Source organism: Tachypleus tridentatus, chromosome 8, assembly GCF_004210375.1.
Source record: "Tachypleus tridentatus isolate NWPU-2018 chromosome 8, ASM421037v1, whole genome shotgun sequence".
Taxonomy (NCBI): Eukaryota; Metazoa; Arthropoda; class Merostomata; order Xiphosura; family Limulidae; genus Tachypleus; species Tachypleus tridentatus.
Window position 1 is genome coordinate 65,429,916 of NC_134832.1, and position 19,744 is coordinate 65,449,659.

General features: G+C 33.7%; 1 long non-coding RNA gene across 1 annotated transcript in view; it reads right to left on the reverse strand.

The window, feature by feature from the left end:
* LOC143222550 (uncharacterized) overlaps positions 1 to 19,744 on the reverse strand; it is a 43,990-nt gene that overhangs the window by 22,646 nt on the left and 1,600 nt on the right. The window contains exon 2 of the long non-coding RNA XR_013012306.1: positions 9,766 to 9,826. This is a non-coding gene — a long non-coding RNA (uncharacterized LOC143222550). The remainder of the gene's footprint in view (positions 1 to 9,765; positions 9,827 to 19,744) is intronic.

Sequence of the window (19,744 nt, forward strand, 5' to 3'; positions counted from 1 at the left end):
CACATTATGCTGCTCTCACGACTGAAAAGGCGAGCATGTTTGATGAGATGTTTAGTTGAAATGGATAACTATTGGATGAGAAAGCTAGTTACTATTTTCCAATAAAGAGGCTTAAAAATAAAGTTAAAAATCAAGGTAGATATTTCTCAGTTCTCCCAATTTTTAAATAATTCATATTTTTCTCCATCACCTGCACGTTGGCCACGTAGTCGTAGGTGTAAACACAGAACAAACTGAACAGAGATAAAACACAAGATAGTTTATTAGATACCTTCTAGGAGTCTGTCAGAGATTGGTACACTATTTTGTAAAAGCTGTTAGTTAATGAGCTTACATGTGTTCAATTGAACATAAATACAAGTGTCATTAAGTTTAATGTAGACTAGCTATTATTTGCTGTTTTTCATCCCGTAAATATAAAACATCAACAGCAATAAATGTAAAATAAAGTTTACGTTGTAGTTCCATTTATTGAAAAAAGTTTAGAAAAACTAAATTATAATATATAGTTGAGATACTTCGATAGATCAGTTGTTACCTAAAATTTGCGAAATTGAATATCTAGCTACTAATTATTATTGTAAGACTATAGTGAGTGACATATTTAAGTATAATAAAGTGTTACAGAACATAACCATTGAGGAGTTACACAACATTTTATCTTCTAAATGCAATTACAATTAATTTCCTTGTCATTGACAGTGAGGATACCAACTTATTAAAAGATTTGTTCAAAACTTTATTAGTATGAACCTAAGAAGCGTATGTTTAATTGGGTTTAATGATTGCTGGATTGATTTTTAGCTTAGCTGTAAGAATACGTAATTGCGTTTATTCTTCCATCGGCCATATTGCTTCTGATAATCTTGGTATTGTGGCCAACGAAGAGATACGGCTGCTAATAAGTAAAATCACTAAATTTCAGGTATGTCCAAAACTTGATTGGAAACACAACAAACAAGTAATTAGCAAATAATTTGGTAAAATATTGTTTGAGTGAAGCGGAAAAGAATAGTTAAAAGTAAACTTATCTATAAAATTGGTAAATAAAATTAGACATAATCAATGAATGCATAGCATGCGTAAAGAAATTCGCTATTAACAACAATAACATGTTATGGATAGGAAAAGCGTTATTGAAAATTTACATTATTTACATAGTAAATATGTCAACAGTACCGCAGATAAAGTGGATGACGAGTCTATTACGATTTCTTTATGTAAAGAACTAACGATACAAATACACTAACACCGATGTAGAACGTGTACATAAATACGTCACAGTTCTGTCAGACTTATGTGTGTATTATTAATCTGGTTTAGTTTCTTTTGTCATTATGCACAAAACTTCATAAAGAGCCATCTATGCTCTGCCCACCACGACTATCGAAACCCGGTTTCTAATAGTATAAGTCCGCAGTATAAGGTGTTTCTTTATACTGGTTTAACTTTGGTTTTATTTGTTGTATAATAGGGCTTCTTTGATTTTGAGTTTGTTTACACCTATACTATCTATATTAATTAATAACCTAATATCTAGCTGCAACGCCCTCTACAATCGCGTAACCGTTTGTACTCTCGTCCCTAAGACATGTGCCTGGAAACGGTCAGTTGTAAACTCTCTCTTTGTTAACCTGAAGATGACTTAAAAAAGGTCAAAACATTGTTCTTTGTCTTATTAGTAAAAGTGTTAATACCCATTCCAGCCGTCCTGACATCTGGATTCAGATAACAACATTAGTAATCAAGTTTAAAGTTTCCAGTAAGACGGGCGCTTTCAGTTTTGCAGTTATCAGCTTTCTATTTCGAAATATGAATATTCCAAACAAAATATATTACAATATTTTCCACTCACAGCTAATTACAAAAACAATAGAAATTATTCAATACTACGAGACTGTGGAGTCATCTTACAATCAGTGGTGCACAAAGTCCGGCCCGCGACGAGTCACCAAGTGGCCCGCGATGTCCAACGGGAAAGTCAAACATAGAGAGTTCGCGCTTGCGCGAAGATTAAGCGCTATAGAAGAATATGCATTAGATTAGATACTGGATGGTTCCATATTTGTGTCGAGCAATAAAGAAAATTTAATAAGCAAATTTTGTTAATGCATAGGTATTTAATCATTGGCGCAATGACGTAATATTTCCGTAATTACGAAATCTCACGCGTTCCAATTGTTCTTCGAGGTTATTACTTACGAGCCCTATTTTTGATATTATTTCGTTACAAAAATGGCAGCTAATCGTAAAAGACAAGTTGACGACGAAAACCGGCAGTTTCATGATGATTGGACTGCGCAATACTGTTTTGTTCAACAACAGAAGAACGTGATTTGTCTGCTGTGTCATTCGACAGTAGCAGTGGCGAAGGTATCCAATATAAAGCGTCATTATGAGTCGAAGCATAAAGATTTCCACAACGTTATCGATGATGAACGAACAGCTCGAATTGAATCTCTGCGGCGGTCACTGAATCACCAGCAGAACGTTTTCTCAAAGCAGTCAGCAGATTTAGGTGAAGCATGTGAGGTCAGTTACGATATTTCGTTGATGATAGCAAAATCTGGCCGATCGTTCAATGATGGTGATTTTGTGAAGCAATGTATGATTACTGCATCGGAAAAGTTGTGTCCGGAAGCAGTTCGCAAGCTACAGACGGTAGCTTTGAATCGTATGACAGTTCAACGAAGAATTTCACACCTCTAAGCAGACGTGACAAGGCAGCTTACAAATAAAGCAGCCAACTTTGTCTACTTCTCTTTGGCAGCAGACGAGTTGATTGACATCAGTTCAACAGCACAGCTACTAGTTTTTGTTCGTGGTGTGTCGTCATCGTTTGATATCACAGAGGAACTAATCGGTATGGGTTCCATGAAGGGTCAGACAACTGGGTCTGCTCTATTTGAGGAGACAGTACGACTGTGTAGTAGTGTTTCATTGGATTTCACGAAACTTGTAAGTGTGACAACTTATGGAGCACCAACCATGACCGGAGAAAGTAGCGGGCTGGTAGCACTGTTGATGAAGCGTCGAGGAGAGCAGAACAGACAGTTGGTGAAGTTGCACTGTATTATTCACCAACAGAACCTGTGCAGTAAAGAACTTGGTTTTCAGGCACTGATGGCATTAGTGACGAAAACCATTAATTTCATCATATCACGAGGGCTCAATCACAGTCAGTTTCGAAGTCTTCTTGAAGAAATTGATTCAGACTATGGTGACCTTGTGTATCACTGTAATATCCGCTAGCTGAGTCGAGGGAAGATGCTCAGAAGATTCTGGGAGTTGATTGATGAGGTGATAGAATTCCTCAGAAGCAAGAACAAAGACACAGAAGTGATTTCCATAACTGATCCAGCATGGCAAGCTGATTTGACCTTTCTGGTCGACATGACACAACACTTGAATGATCTGAATTTGAAGTTGCAAGGCAAAAAACAGCTTGTATGTCAGCTTGCAAATCACGTCTCAGCTTTCAGGACAAAGTTACAGTTGTTCCGGCAGCAAGTAGCATCAGAAAACTTCGTGCACTTTCCCACTTTTCAGTCACAGATACAGAAGAATAACGACATTGACACACAAGTTTATGTTGGGAAGCTAGATACCTTGATTCAATCCTTTAACTCACGGTTTCATGACTTTGACCAATGCAGATTGTTGATGAAACTTTTTGCTGATCCATTCAGTGTGTCAGTGGATGACTTGTCAGCAGAATATCAGCTCGAACTTACTGATCTCCAGGCATGTGATGAACTGCGTGCTCTTTACCGAGAAAACAGTTTGCTTGACTTCTACAAATCGTTGCTTGATACATTTGCTAATCTGAAAGAGAACGCACTTGTCCACACCAGCATGTTTGGCAGCACATATTGCTAAGAACAAGCTTTCTCGCATATGAAACTGAACAAAAACAGCACTCGCAATCAGCTGACTGATAATCATCTGGAAGCAGTTTTGCGTCTTTCAACGTCAAACATCAAGCTGGACATTTCTAAGCTCGTAGGTGACATGCAGCACCATCCATCGCATTGACTTTGTGACAGTTGACGTATCATAACATTTCTTAGAATAATGTGCAAACTCTTTGATGTAATAGTTATTTGTGTGTTCTTAAATGTGATGTCCATTTTGTGTGAAACAACTGTGGGACGATTTTAATCTTCACTTTTTTGTGGCCCCCAACGGTTACGAGAAGTCTGTTTGTGGCCCCTGACTCAAAAAGTTTGTGCACCACTGTTTTAGATAAACGACATTTAACATTGCGCATTTTAAACGCAAAATTCATTCAATCCAGTATGAATTTCAACAGTACTTTTACGACAGCTTATGGGTTTAGAAGTTTTACAGGATATCACAATATTTTCAAAGCCTTCATATGTACATTTTACATCTTTTTGGTGTTGTTTATGGCAATAGCGAACTATTTAGCGTAACGATTTTATTTGTAAATTATATATACAGTTAATCCTAGCTATAATAGTTCCATATATAGTATAGCATTACGTCATTACTTTCGTTAAGTAGGTTTTTGATAATTACTTTCTTTGTCATAATTTAACGAGCGTTATAACTTTCAAACTTTTATTATTATTATTGAACTTTCTAGTGGTTTATCGTGTTTCCTTTTCGGCTTTTACAGAAGATTTAACGTTATTTATTACTTTCTATAGTTAGCTCTAATTGCTCGTTTAGTGTCAGAGATTGGTTAAATTTCTGATAGTATGTTTAGCATGTTGTTTTCTTTGTATTACTTTTCACAATGTTTTAATTTCATAGACGATTCCTGTATTCTTTTAATTTTTTGTTTATTACTTTGTGAATGGAAATTTTTATTATACTATAAGCAAATTAATTCTACTAACTCGACAGCATTTAAACGATAACATATGTCTTCTTAAGTTCGTCCTGCCCCCAGCTAGTACAGCGGTATGTTTCCGGATTTATAACGCTAAAATCAGGGATTCGATTCCCCTCGGTGGGCTGAGCAGATAGCCCTTTGTGGCTTTGCTATACGAAAAACACACGCACAAGTTCATCCTCTAAAGTTACACTGCAGAGTGACTCTTAATGATGTTTCATTGGTCAAAATGTGTGTTGGAGAGAAATGGAGACAAATTATGCACTTTATATTGGTGTTACGTTTTACAAAATAAATATATTCTCGACAACAGTGTTCTTGGAAACAGCTATTGTTTCTGCTATGTAAGGTATACTGTATGTATTTATTATTACATTAGTTAACAGTATTGGTTAGATTGTTTGATATATTTATTTATTATTATATCTTTATTAAAGAGTTATTTGGCCTCGCTAACTCAATATACGTATTTAGAACTAACTTAAGTATCCTAGGCTCGTCGAATATCGAAAGATATTACAATTATGGCAGAAAATATTGTTAGCAGTGAGGATACCCAACTAATGAAACAATGCATTCTAATAATCATAAATAGTAACGTAAATAGTGTACTTAATTAATTATAGTGGTTGCTAGCTTCGCTTTAAGTAGGGACTTCTCTGATCAAAATTTAATATTAATTATTAATGAAGAAGGAAGATTCGATGAAGCAGACATTTTATTGCGAAAAAAAAATTCTTAAAATTTGCATGTTATCCTGTTATTACACTCTTCATATGTTGCATTTTACTTGTCATTTCTCATTTTCTCGGATAATTATTAAATGCACCTGAAATTCTTTTCAGCCCATAATGTGACATCAGACAAGCTACAACACTGACAGTTCTAAGTTGTTTCTTGTGTTTATTTTTGTGTATTTCGACAGGCAGAAAGGCCTTTCGGCTACCACATGGTAGAAGGTGAGTAATAGAACTATTTTCCTTAGACTGTCAAATCTGTAACTGTCAGTATAATTTCTTTTTGAAAGAACAAATATTCAGGCAACTGGAAACTGTAACATTTCATTAAATGACAATACTAGGCGCCCAAAAGAATCTATTTCTGTTGTGTTTTTATGTCAAATATTTGAAAAAAATACAAAATCACTATATTTTCTAAAAAACTGACAAGAAAACTGGAAGCACTGAAGTTAGGTGACTTTCTTTGCATTGGAACTTTTTATTTCAGCGACTTTCAAGTTAATCTAAGAATAAGTGCCTTCACTGAAGCTCGTAGACTTATAGATTGTAGGGTTAATATAACAGTATGCAGTAGAGAATTTGGAAAAAGACGCTAAAATTTTGATTTTGTAGAAAATAAATATAATTGACCCTATGTAAGTTTAATATTGACCCCTTAAGTGACTAATTTTGCCCTCAAACGCTCTCCATAATTGAAATATGAACTTCCTTACTGCCTCAGCCTAACCTAATTATTGTTATGAGTTACGAAGTAATAATACAATCGAATAAGCTGAACAGAATCTGTGAAGTAGACGTGGCCAACTTTTCCATCTTTCATGCTTTAGTTATTTCTTTATTTCTGATCTCATTAAAAATAAATACGATTTGAGCTTCGGATTTGAATGAGAAAATACTTCGCTAATTACTCATTACCGTCAAACATCCATTAATCATTCCATCCCGGCACGGCCAGGTGGATAAGGTAATCGACTCGTAATTTGAGGGTCTCGGGTTCGAATCACCATTACACCAAACATGCTGCCTTTTCAGCCGTGGAGGCATTACAATATTACGGTCAATCGCACTATTCATTGGTAAAAGAGTAGCTCAATAGTTAGCGGTGAGTGGTCTTACACTGATAAATTAGGGACGGCTAGCGCAGATTGCCCTCGTGTAGCTTTGTGCGAACATCAAACCAAATGATTAAACGATTTATGTTGAAAAAAGTCATAAGAACTAACTGCTTTGAGACAATTTAAAAAAATAATAAATGCATTTAAATAACATGTTATAAAACCTTAGATTTTGTTTTTTAGTATAAAGCTCCACAATAGGCAGTGGCGGTGCCAAGGGTGGGCTTGGGGTGGCTTGAGCCCCCCCAAAATGAGCCAAGCTCCCCTCAGCCCCCCATCTATCTACATATATTCATAAAATATGGAAAACTAAATCGTCGTTGTTGCTTAACAATTAACATCAAGGAGACATAGATCTAGAACTCAACGTCTTCATTAAGACGGAAGTATGTGTCATGGTCCCATAGCAACGTACTGAATGCACTGAAACTCATGCGCTGTATTGCCGCTCTCTGTGTAATGCCATTCTATCTTGAGCTTTGACGAAGATTAGAAACCACGTTGATTTCAAGTTACAACAGATCATCAGGGATTTTACTTGATAAACCAAAGGTTTCACAGGTATTTACCCATTACTTTCATTTATCTTTTATTGAAAAGTAAAACATAGCATGCATGTATAAGTGTATTGTGTATAGGTCAAAACTATGAAGCATTTAGCCGGTGTTGTGTCCTCTGTGAGACCATTTTGCATTGTGTATCAGCCATCCAAAATTTGCTGCCAATCACCAGAACAGGCGCATTGTTTTGAAGTAATATTGGCTATAAACACAACATGATGAAAGATAGTTAGCCTGATAGTGACCTTACTTTTCCTCAGAGTGTATTACCTTCACATGGGATAATTCGTTTCTGCTATGTAAACTATGTCTTTATGTTATATTTCTTTTGATTTATAGCTTTACTCTTAATGGTATATTAAATGTTCAATCTAATCCAATCTTGATTTTCTTTATTATTATGTATTACCTTGGGTGGAATTTAGGTGAGCTTCCTCTTTTACATATACGCATATTTTCATAAACAGATTATTTCTAATTTGTAATAATGAATTATTAATCAGAGTATGAGTTTCCAATGAAAACTGAATTGAAAATGCAGTTCAAAATAGCACACCTTTCTGAACTGTACCTTGGTATTTACATTATTATAATTTGCCATCTCTACTTCATATTGATGACATTTTGGGAAGACCCTCCACAGTTTACCTCAGCCCCCTCCTCCCCACAACGAAAATGTCCTGGCGCCGCCACTGACAATAGACTATCTACGCTGAGGCCACCATGAGAATCTAAAACCTGGATTCTAGCGTTTATGTCCAAATATTTATCGCTAACCCACCGAGGACTTTATTTAATACACAGAAATTATAATTATCAGCTCAAATTCGCCACTACCATGAATAAATAGAGTATGTGAACAAATGTTATTACATTTCTTTGTGTGTATTTTAATTAAAGCAATTATTAAAATAATCTTGACATAAAAAAATAAAATTTCATTTTATCAGGTATTAATCGAAATTAAAATATTGTTTGTTTGAATTTTATTATTATTACAAAGATTTTTATTGGTACTTTAAATAATAATAACAAGCAAGCTGTTCAGCGTGAAGTTATGATACTGTTTTATTGGAAGAATGGCTTAAGCTTTGTACTATATACAAATCGCTAAGTAGTTAGCTTTCACTCTGTCACTCACACGCGCAGAAGTTTCATTTAAAAAAAAAAAGGCATAACAAAATATATTGTGTATAAAATAATATTTTACGAAATATTTAACATTTTTTTGATATACTGTTGATAAATCTCAACATTAATGTCGAATATCTAACATTTCATTAACATTCACTACATTTATAACATATAGTTATGTTTGAAATTGTTCTGTTTTTCTCACTCTGATTAGAAGCATGTTTTGTCTTTATTATCGTTCTCTAGAATCGCTCTCAAATACTTTTATATTTATTTTAAATTATTAAAATGAAGAAGTATTTCTGTGCCGTAAAACAAACCAGCCAGAAGGAAATAAAAATTTAAGTCGTTTCGGTTTAGTATTAAAGTGCTGCCATCTTGTGTTTCACATAAATTTTGAAAGGCTTATTCTTATAAACAACAATCGTCACATGTTTTCGTCATCAAGGTACTTTGGTTTATCTTTTCTTTTTATTACTAATATTTTGGTTGCGTCCCACAATTTACAAAAAAATTGGACTCACAAATGTTACAGCTGATTTATATACTCGCCCTATGTTTCCTCTCTGTCTCTCTCGCACGCATACATGTATTGTAAACATATATTTATAAATCAAAATATTAATTATGATATTTTATCCCCTTTCCCAATAATTATTACAGAATAATGGAAAGTGGAACTATAAATCCTTGACAGTTTGGAGTCATATAGATGTACAAATATAACTTATTTTATTTCATTATCTTTTATGTCAAAATATTCTGGTTAGTTGCTTTTCCACAACTGGCTTCAGACAGCGAAAAGCAGTAGGAGTTGAAGCGTTGTGGGTCAAAGCACTCCACTCCTAACCCCTAATTTTATTTTCCTTAGCCGCTATCTGGTTTGATCACAGTTGATAGATGGAATATCTCCAACGCTTTTGGGTGTAATAACCAGAAATAATTTCCTTTACGAGTTAATAAATAATGACAAGGACTGGCAATGAACTTTTTTTCTTCTTTTTTTAAGTTAGATTATTGTAACTAATACTACGGTCTTGTTTTTATACTAACGTTCATTATTGTTATATAGTGTTGACTTGTTCGCCAATATACAACTGATGCAATTCATAGCATTAGAATCACTTACACACACACACACAGATATATATACAGGAAGGGATTATTACATTGTCGGAAAATTATAAAAACAACCTTTCACATTATCAAGTTATTACATATCAACTGAATCAATCTTAATATATTATAACATTACAAAATAAGCTATCATTATAACAGTTACGATAGTACATTTATCTATTAATATGAGTGAATAAAATGATATTAAATATCTACACACATATATAAATACCTACAGTGTTGTAGTAGTTTGATGTTGCGTGGAATGGTGATATCGTCTTACATCGTATCATAGAACTAAAAAACAAAATCGAGAAGAAACGTTTAATGTATCTTTCAAGTGAACTTTTTTCTTTAGTTTCGTGATTTATTAGTAAAGCTGGCAACAGATTCGCTAAAGTTCGAACAGGAATAGCAATTTTTACATCATTTCTGTAAATATTTACGAGAACGCAAGCTAATTTATTCATGGTTTATACGCTGCTAATGGGACTTAATCAGTTTTCATTATTTTATATCTTTAAGCCTTGAAGGTCTGTGTAGCTCACTAACTTGATGATTCATGTAAATAATTCCTTTAAAAAGTTGCAAAACCCATTCGCTTGTAACCCAGATTACCTGCGTAAGTTAGATGATGATTATGTGGATAAATATTACTAATGTCATTGGTTTTAGAGTCTTCATTTTTATTTTTCTATTCTGTATTATTTAATTTTAAGAAATGTATTCTCCTAACTTTCATTACTTACTGTTTATTTTTAACTAAGAATCTTCGTAAGTAAGACATTGCTTGCACAAGTAACGATCTTTAAATTATACTGCATTACGTACTTTTAATGTTGAGTAACACGAAATAACATTTACTTATGGATTTTTGAATATATATTGTATAAAACAGCTGCACCTGTTTATTTAACAGTAAAGTATTATATTTACTAAAACGGATGTCTACCATTACTGTGTTAGTTATGCCTACTTGGTTTATAAAGTCGGCTCTCGAATTTGTTTCTTCTCTACTCCTCCCACAATTCATGAAGATAAATTGACTAATCACTGAACAGGATCCACGTTGCCTTGAACAGTTAATTGCGTGACGTGTATTGTATTCACAGATGAATATGATTTATTAGTAGCATCTGATTTGGTCTGAACTTATTCAGACAGCTTCAAGTTACGAAAAATTAACAAAGTAAACGAATCTTTATTTCAGTTCATTTAAAATAACATTTTATGTTTCAAGTACAAATTTCATATAAATTGCAAAACTTATTTGTTTGTTTTAAATTTCGCGAAAAACTACACGAGAACTATTTGCGATAGCCGTCCCAATTTTAGCAGTGTAAGACGAGAGGGAAGGAAGCTAGTGATCATCAACCACCGACAACACTTGGACTACTCTTTTACCAACGAATAGTGGGATTAACGGTAACATTATAACGTCCCCACGGCTGAAAGAGCGAGCATGTAAGGTGTAACGGGGATTCGAACCCGCGATCCTCAGATTACGAGTCGAGCGTCCCAATCACCTGGTCACGCCAGGCCTACAAAACGTATATTGGAAGACATTGCCTCTATAAGCAAACTTAAAACATACATTGACATTGTAGCACAACAACCTAATTAAACATTTTTATATATCTAAGTGGGAATTAAAGATTATATTTTGTAAATCAAAATATAGCCAGGAGTTAGAATTTTTCCCTTTGTAAAAATAAATTAATTGTAACTTAAGAGTTGATTGGCAGCTTGTTGTTTGGAATTAAACACAAAGCTACACGATAGGCTATCTGTGCTGTGCCCACCTCGGGTATCGAGCCCTGTTTATAGTAGTTTGAGTCATACCGCTGTGTCACTGAAGGGTAACTTGCAGAGTGAGCCATACAGACAATTTTTGAAAATTACTTTAATGAAAACATGAAATAAATACCCAGACTGTAACTTAAACCTGTAAGAGCTTTATAATTATGTATAACTACTAACGGATTAATGCAACAACTAACTTGAGAATGAGAGGTTAGTTTGTCACCTCTGCACTAACAATTAATTATTCATAGATTATCAAAACAGAAAAATATGTACAAATCTCAACACACATAAAATTAAAATGTATTAAAACTATATAATAACACTTATTATGATAATACAGCTGATTAATTTTAAATTATTTGTGTTTTATGCTGCTTTTTTAATCAGAGAGAGAGTAAGGTTTGTGGGTGACGAAATCAACAAATAGAATTCAAATAATGATCAAACTTCTTTTGTTTTTTTGTTTGCATCATTGTATCCAATAAATAGGAAAGGATATTGTGGTTTTGCGAGGCACGGTATGGTCAGATGGTTAGGGCACCCGACTCCTAATTCGAGAGTTGCGGGTTTGAATCCCCGTTACACCAAATATACTTCTCCTATCAGCCGTGGGGGCGTTGCAGTGTTATGGTCAATCCCACTATTCGTTGCTAAAAGAATAGCCCAAGAGTCGGCGGTGGGTGGTGATGACTAACTGCCTTCCCTCTAGTCTTACACTGCTAAATTAGGGACGGCTAGCACAGATAGTCCTCGTGTAGCTTTGCGCAAAATCAAAACAAAAACAGCCAAAGCCAACATAACTGATTCTTAAAGGTTACCTTCGTTCGTTCGCATGAATGTACACACACGCTGTTTATTTTTAATTGTTGTGTTTAATGACAATTTGGATGATTTCATTCAAGTGCGTAAACGTGAAATGTAAGAATGAAAACAGCAACCATGTCTTCATACGATAACAAATGAATTAAAGTTTATTTGTTCTTCTAAATATATGAGTTATGTTTTTGCAGCGCTTTTATTAGGATTCCAACAATAAAACAATGATAATTAGTTACCTATTAAAACTGTTTATCAACTTATTGTGTTCATGAAAGTTGTTGTTTATTGTTTACATAAAATATCGCATTCCAAATGTAAAAAATAACATCATATATATATATATGTACCGCAATATCGTAAATAAGGACGTAAAAGTTTATGGATTTTTTAGCTTTAATGAATATAAATAACAAAATAGCGCAAGAAGTGTACTGAATATAAAACACGTATAAATAAGACTAACACATAATGTAACTAATACATTTTCAACGTTTTCCCTTTACAATAGCCCCCCGCCAGTACAGCGGTAAGTTTACGGATTTAAAATTCTAAAATCAGGGATTCGATTCTCCTCGGTGGGCTCAGCAGATAGCCCGATGCGGCTTTGCTATAAGAAACACACAAACACACAATTTGCAGTAATAACACTGGCGTCTTTTACTGTAAAAACAAAACTTATAAGAATGAAAATAATGTTAGTGTGGTGAAGACCCGTTTTTAAGACTTTTTATCATAGTTTGATATTATTCATACAATAATAGCATTGTTCTTCAAGATTACAATGGAACAGTTATTAAATGAAATAGAAGTATGTTTGTTAACTTCCGACAGATGGCGACACATTATTATTTTTTTTGTTGATAGATTAAATCGATCACTAAACAGATCAGGTTTCAAATTTCACACAATTTGAACACAAATTTGCAATATTTTATTGAAATTTTTAAGTATACTACAAGAAGTTGCACTTTAAAGAATACTAGTTGAAGTTTTTGAAACATATGTTGTTTTTATTCACTTTGTGTATATATTATTTGAGTTTTGATTAACGATAACAATGATCAGCTATTAAACTTTTAGAAGCATGCAGATGCATGAGGTTTTGTTCCCCCGTTTGTTTGGATACAAACAGAAATTTTAGCACAGGAAGAGAATTTGGTACCTAACTCCGTTATAAAAATGTTTGTGGTAGTGTAATTTGATTGTCAGTACTACATGTATTGGACACATCACCCTCAAAATTAAAAATACATCTTGTTGGAAACAATTTCAAGACACCACCACTTTGCACACTTTCAGATTTATCTGGTTTTTTATATATTGTTAAGTTATCTAAAAAATCATTAGGCATGAATATTTTATATGTTTTGTTCCTTGTTTACGACAGCAGCGCCTCCAATGACAGAACGCCAAGTCTGCAGGCTTATAATGCTAAAAATCATATTTCAGAACTTGTGGTAGACACAGCACAGATAATAGACTTTACAGTTTGTACATAATAACAAATAAACAAGCGTTGAACAGTGTAGATCATCACAAGATTAAGGCAGGTTTGTATTTGATATAACATAGTAGACGTTTTACATCACTTAATTCTAGTTCACTTAAGCTTTTTCTTTAACAGTTTTCAAGCATATAAATATATCTAGGCTTACCATAGAACTTTACAAGTAGCTAAGTTTCTTTCGTACGGCCTTGCATGACCAGGTAGTTAAGGCACTCGATTCGTAATCTGAGGGTCGCCAGTTCGAATCACAGTCACACCAAACATGTTCGCCCTTTCAGCCGTGGAAGCGTTATAATGTAACGGTCAATCCCACTATTCTTTGGTAAAAGAGTAACCCAAAAGTTGGCAGTGGGTGGTAACTAATAGCTATTTTACCTCTAGTCTTACACTGACAAATTAAGGATGGCTGGCGCAGATAACCCTCGTGTATCTTTGCGCAAATTTCAAAACAAATCAAATATTTCGCACTAATTACCTATTGGGGTCAAGCACACTGAGGCCGTGAGTTGATTGTGAAAATGACTCTTAAATTTTAATATTCGATTAAAGTAGCTCAAGAGCTAAAGAGGTTTCGCTTTCATGGAATATGAAATTATAAAGAAAAAAATGTGTTCATTCTTATTAAATTAGTTGAAACAGTATCTTAAATATCACTTGTGGCAGGACCTGGCATAATTTAATGGTTAGTGTGTTTGACTCATGGGGTTGAAAATCCTGCTTTTAAACATGCTCCCACCCTTTCATTTGTGAGGACGTCATAAAGTAATGGCCCTTGCCACTATTCGTTGCTAAAAGAGTATACCAAGAGTTGGCAATGGGTGGTGTTAGCTATCGGTCTCACCTATAGTCGAAAACTTCAAAATTAGGGACAGCTGGCGCAAGTCGCCTTCGAGTAGCTGACCCATGTGATACTGTAGTGTCCTTGAACAATACACTTTACCGTACTTGTTCTAATTGTTTAATGTGTACCAACTAGTAGCTGAGGTTAATTTACGATGGACTGGTTTTAAGTGCATCTAGAATGGGTTAACATTCATTTGTGTCACCTGAAACTGGAATTCGAAAGCACCGGTCTCATGCACATTGCAAAGGACTTAATATGAGATATTATATCACAAAAACTACCAATCTTTGGATATTGTTATCTTAAATGTTGCAAGTTCTACATATATGCACTAAGACAAGTAGTTACTAAGATATTAAATATTGTGCTATCTTGTTTTGGTAGCTTTCAAACTGATTTTAAAGGGCATGATGCAATAACTATTAGAATGCTGTATTGAACGTTTGGTTGATGTAATGTATATTAATCTAGTTTCATCCAAGTTTGGAATTCTAACAATCCATGTGTTAACTTGTAAAATATCTAAATAAATATGAGTTCGAACTTTCGTGTTTTTTTAATATATATGGATTAGTTTATATATGTATGGATTACGTGTAATACAAACTTTCGAGGATCCTTTATTTTAAGACTCCTTTTCTTTGAAAACAATAATATTCCACCCCTCTAACAAGTTTTTAAAGTTTATCAGTTCACGTAAGTCTACACCAAACCTTTTCTGAAACCACGCTTGTATTGGTGTTTTGACACTGTACGAAATTGAAGTTGAGAACCGTCTCCGAACAGTGAGTAACTTCCGAGCTAATTAGGAGAATTCAGAGCCATATGTTATTGTTTTCCAACAGTATATATACATATATGAGCTGTTTGAAAGAAGAGTCGTTTTTCTGGCACTAGATATAGTCTTATGACATTTCTTAACACTCAGTTCTTTTTGTGCTGTTGTGGAAATCTCAAAACTTAACACGATAGAGAACGATATTTATGTATAAAAGCAAATGCGCGTTCTTCACAGTTAATGCTAGTTACGTTTGATATCTGTAACTTAACCATTCTGTGAATGATTTAATATATTTTCTGCTTGTGTCGAGCGTTTCACACGTTATAAAGACTTAGCTTTCTTTTACCGTGTTTGTCGTGTTTGCTTTATCCAATTATCGACTTACGTGTGTTTTTACGTGGGTTTCCTACAGTTTTATGTGTTTTGTCGGTTTATCATACTTTTCAAACGGTATATTTATCAGCCCTCTGAGAGAAAAGCAGCTGTTAAGGTCTTCACTAAACAATTAGAAGCAAAAAAGTTTATAATTATACATGTCTTGAAACATTAAATATTGTCTTATTACATGTCTTAACACTATATTCCTTCTGTGGTGTCTCTGAATTCGCAAGACTTATGCATCATTAACGCTTTATTAATGACACCTACAGTAAGAAAAAAATAAATTGTTTTAAATTTGAGGTTTTGTCGAAGCATAAATTTCTCGTATTTCTATACGTAGCTTCCAACATTATTATTTTATTGTTCTTTCTTTTTGATACAAAAAGTTTAATTTTTTTACACAGTTTTAGAAAATAAGTTAAAATATTTCGTTTCTCAGTTTCTTAGAATCCATTTGACAGTTGAGATTGAAACCGAACAGGAAGAAGGTTGTGGAGATATAACTTAGTTTGTTTGTTTGTTTTTGAATTTCGCACAAAGCTACTCAAGGGCTATCTGTGCTAGCCGTCCCTAATTTTGCAGTGTAAGACAAGAGGGAAGGCAGCTAGTCATCACCACCCACCGACAACTCTTGGGCTACTCTTTTACCAACGAATAGTGGGATTGACCGAATCTTATAACGCCCCCACGGCTGAAAGGGCGAGCATGTTTGGCGCGACGGGGATGCGAACCCGCCACCCTCAGATTACGAGTCGCACGCCTTAACACGCTTGGCCATGCCGAACCTCACCACCCGATGAAACAACAGTAAATCTTCAGATTTACACAGCTAAAATCAGGGGTTTGATTTCCTTCAATAGACAGCATATCTAACCCGAAGTGTCTTTGTCGTAACAAAACACACATGCACATACACATGGTTTTTACTGGTATAACGCCCCTAGGCTTAAGACATTTTACATTACATGACGATGAGTTAACGGTTACACATAAATCAGTAATTTTAGGTTCCTTGGTGGTACAGCGTTAGCTTTTTGGACTTACAACGCTAAAATTCGGGATTGGATTCCATGCGGAGGGGATAACAAATAGCCTAATGTAGATTTGATTTAAACCAAGTAGCATTTTTAGTAGTTTCTCTTTTATTACGCAAGATATGTCTAGAAGAAAGCACTGTAGATTTAAACAGATATAAAATAACCAGGTTCCAATGGAGACGACCTGCAGCTTGATACGTAATCTTACGTCTCAAAGTTACACACTTCACACTTCTAAATCTTAATTGATCATAATCTGTGTCTGCCATATTCTCAGCTTCCGAAAGTCAAGAAACTATTATAATATTTAAAATTATTTTATGTATATTTTATTATGGCAAATCAAATGATAATTTAAAGAAATAACAAACAGCTCGTCTCCATTTTCGTTGTCTTCCTCTTTAACTTTGCCAATAAAACTATAACAGCGAATTTTTTTTAATATCACAACTTTTAGGACAGACATTATGACCATGCTCCCACAGATCATACAATTACTAGTAATTCCACAAGCATTACAGAATACAACTACACAATTAACATAACTACATGAACAAATAGATAATGAAAAAAAAACGGACATGATCCTAAGAAGGAATGTAGGCAACAGTAAATAACAGAACGTCCACATCAGCTTACCAAAACCAAAGACATAATTTGCAATAAACAAGAACAGTTCATGAGGGAGGAAGAAGTTTAGTCAGTACCTGACCCTCCCAGGTCTTCAAGACCTAAATCCTGATGCAGACTGAAGCGAACTATGAAAAACGTGAGTAAGACACATGAGGGTTAAAGAGTTTTTTTTTCGTTTTTATATGTACGTAAAGTTGTGTTATAAAATTCAATTTAAAGTCCACTGGTTTGACTGACGTTCGAATACGAATAAATATAGTAATGAAACAAAACAACTTAATTTAATATCTGAACCATGTTCGTATAGCTTTACAAAATCTCAACAAAGACGCTCCCGTGATCGATATGTGCTCTATATTTGGTGAAGTATATCATATGCTTATAATGTTATATTACAAAAGTCTGTCATACAGAATTTCAAGTGTTACCAAACTAATTTAAGCCGATTAATTTTTGGTTTGTAACTTCATTACACTGGAAGCGTGATATTAGAAAAAGACTTTTGTCGTTGAAATTGAACAAGAGTTCCCCCCCACTTATTATTCAAATAATTTATATACGATTGATAAAATAGATTTTTTTTAAAGCAGAGTCTGTTTAGCATAAGCACAGACACAAAAGGATAAACGAAACCAAGTGTGTAATCACTCATAAAGATATTACAGTAAAAACAATGACGTATCTTTCTCACCTGAGATTCTCGTGAGGAAATCCATCTTCAAGTGATCAAAAGAAATTTATTAATAAAATGTATTATTTTTCTATTTTAACTAATATGTTACCAGTTACTTCTAAGTGTTCAGTAACCTATTTGTTTCAATTATTAACTAAAAAGAAACAAACATAAGCTCTCTGTTGACATAGATTACATCACACAGGTGAGGAAAGGAAACAGTTATGGAACAAAGTAAACATGCAGGATTCGATTAATTGATCACTTTATGAATATGTTTTACTTTATGCACTAAATTTAACGATTGTGACTTATACATGAAATTATACAATCAACTCGGTCAGTAGTTTCACTGTAGAATGGTCCAATAATGAAAGTAGAGTATATTTCAAGATATAAAATAATACTTGTAATTCACTATTATTTTAGTTTCTCAAGATTCCGACTCTGTACTGAAGCTACTATCAACTTTCCTTGTATACCTGAAAACTCTCATAATCTGCTTCGCTCGCCAAGTCATTCCTGTATAGTCATGTTTAAGGCTTAACATACGAAATGGTTTTCTGTAGACATTAACTATAGTCTGCAGTACTTTTGTTTTTGCTTCATATGCATTTATAAGTCTGTATCATTATACACTATGATAAATTCAGGTGGATTTCATCAGAAATATTGTTTTACTTCACAACATTTCTGCAATTTTCGGTACGGTAGTGGAAGAAACCTGTTTACTAACAGAAGCAGGTGGAAATCAGCAGGTTAGGTATAACGTAAACAACACTGAGTCATGTAATTTTCTAGAAAGTTGTTCAACAAACATGCATTTGTTTGGTTAATGTTGATCAAAACCATATAATGGACAATGTGTGCACTTCCCGCCACGGTCACTGAACCCCAATGTTATAAGCCTTCAAACTTTAAAAAAAAAGTCAAAACAAATTACTAAAATTATATCTAGATGTTAATTACTAAAATTATCATATTATTTTAATAATTAACATTATACCACTTTAATTATAAACCTAAAACACATTGTAAGATATATTTTGAATATCATAATTTAGTTGTTTGTTAGAGGGAGCTGCTAACGTTGATGATAATGCAATATCGAGAGAGTTCGTGATGATGTAATAATCCAAAGTTTCGTGTAAGATGTGGAAAATGAGTATGATTATAAACAAGAGAATTAGTGAAGTATTAAGTTATTAAGTTGAATTGTGAACGATAAGTTAATGTATAATTAGTGAATGCTTCAGACAAATGTTTTAGTAGTAGAAATTATAGAGTCTATCCAGTTAATTTATCACGAGAAAACAACTTTGACTTATTTTCATATTTCTTCATTTTTGTCATTACAGTCTTTCTGTACTTCATTATGCATTTCTCCAAACTAATTGTTGTAATCCACCTGTACTTTAATAATTTCATGACCATGTCTTCAATCATATTTATATTTGCTTTTTCTTTCAGTATTACGGCTCTTTCTTCCAACTGAAATTCCGGTTTCTTCCTTCTTTATTTTTTTTTACTTCTTCATCTTCTGTCCAAAGTTTCATCATCTCCAAGAGTTTCGATATCGCTTCTTTCTTCGGTTATCATCTCGAAATTTGAAGTTTAAACAAAGATCTATTTTATTATCTCAGAAATAATTCGTTTGGATTATTTGGTAAAAACGGTGCCAAGTCTAGTCCACATAACAGTAACCAATTAGTTTATTTCTTCTATAATGTTTAT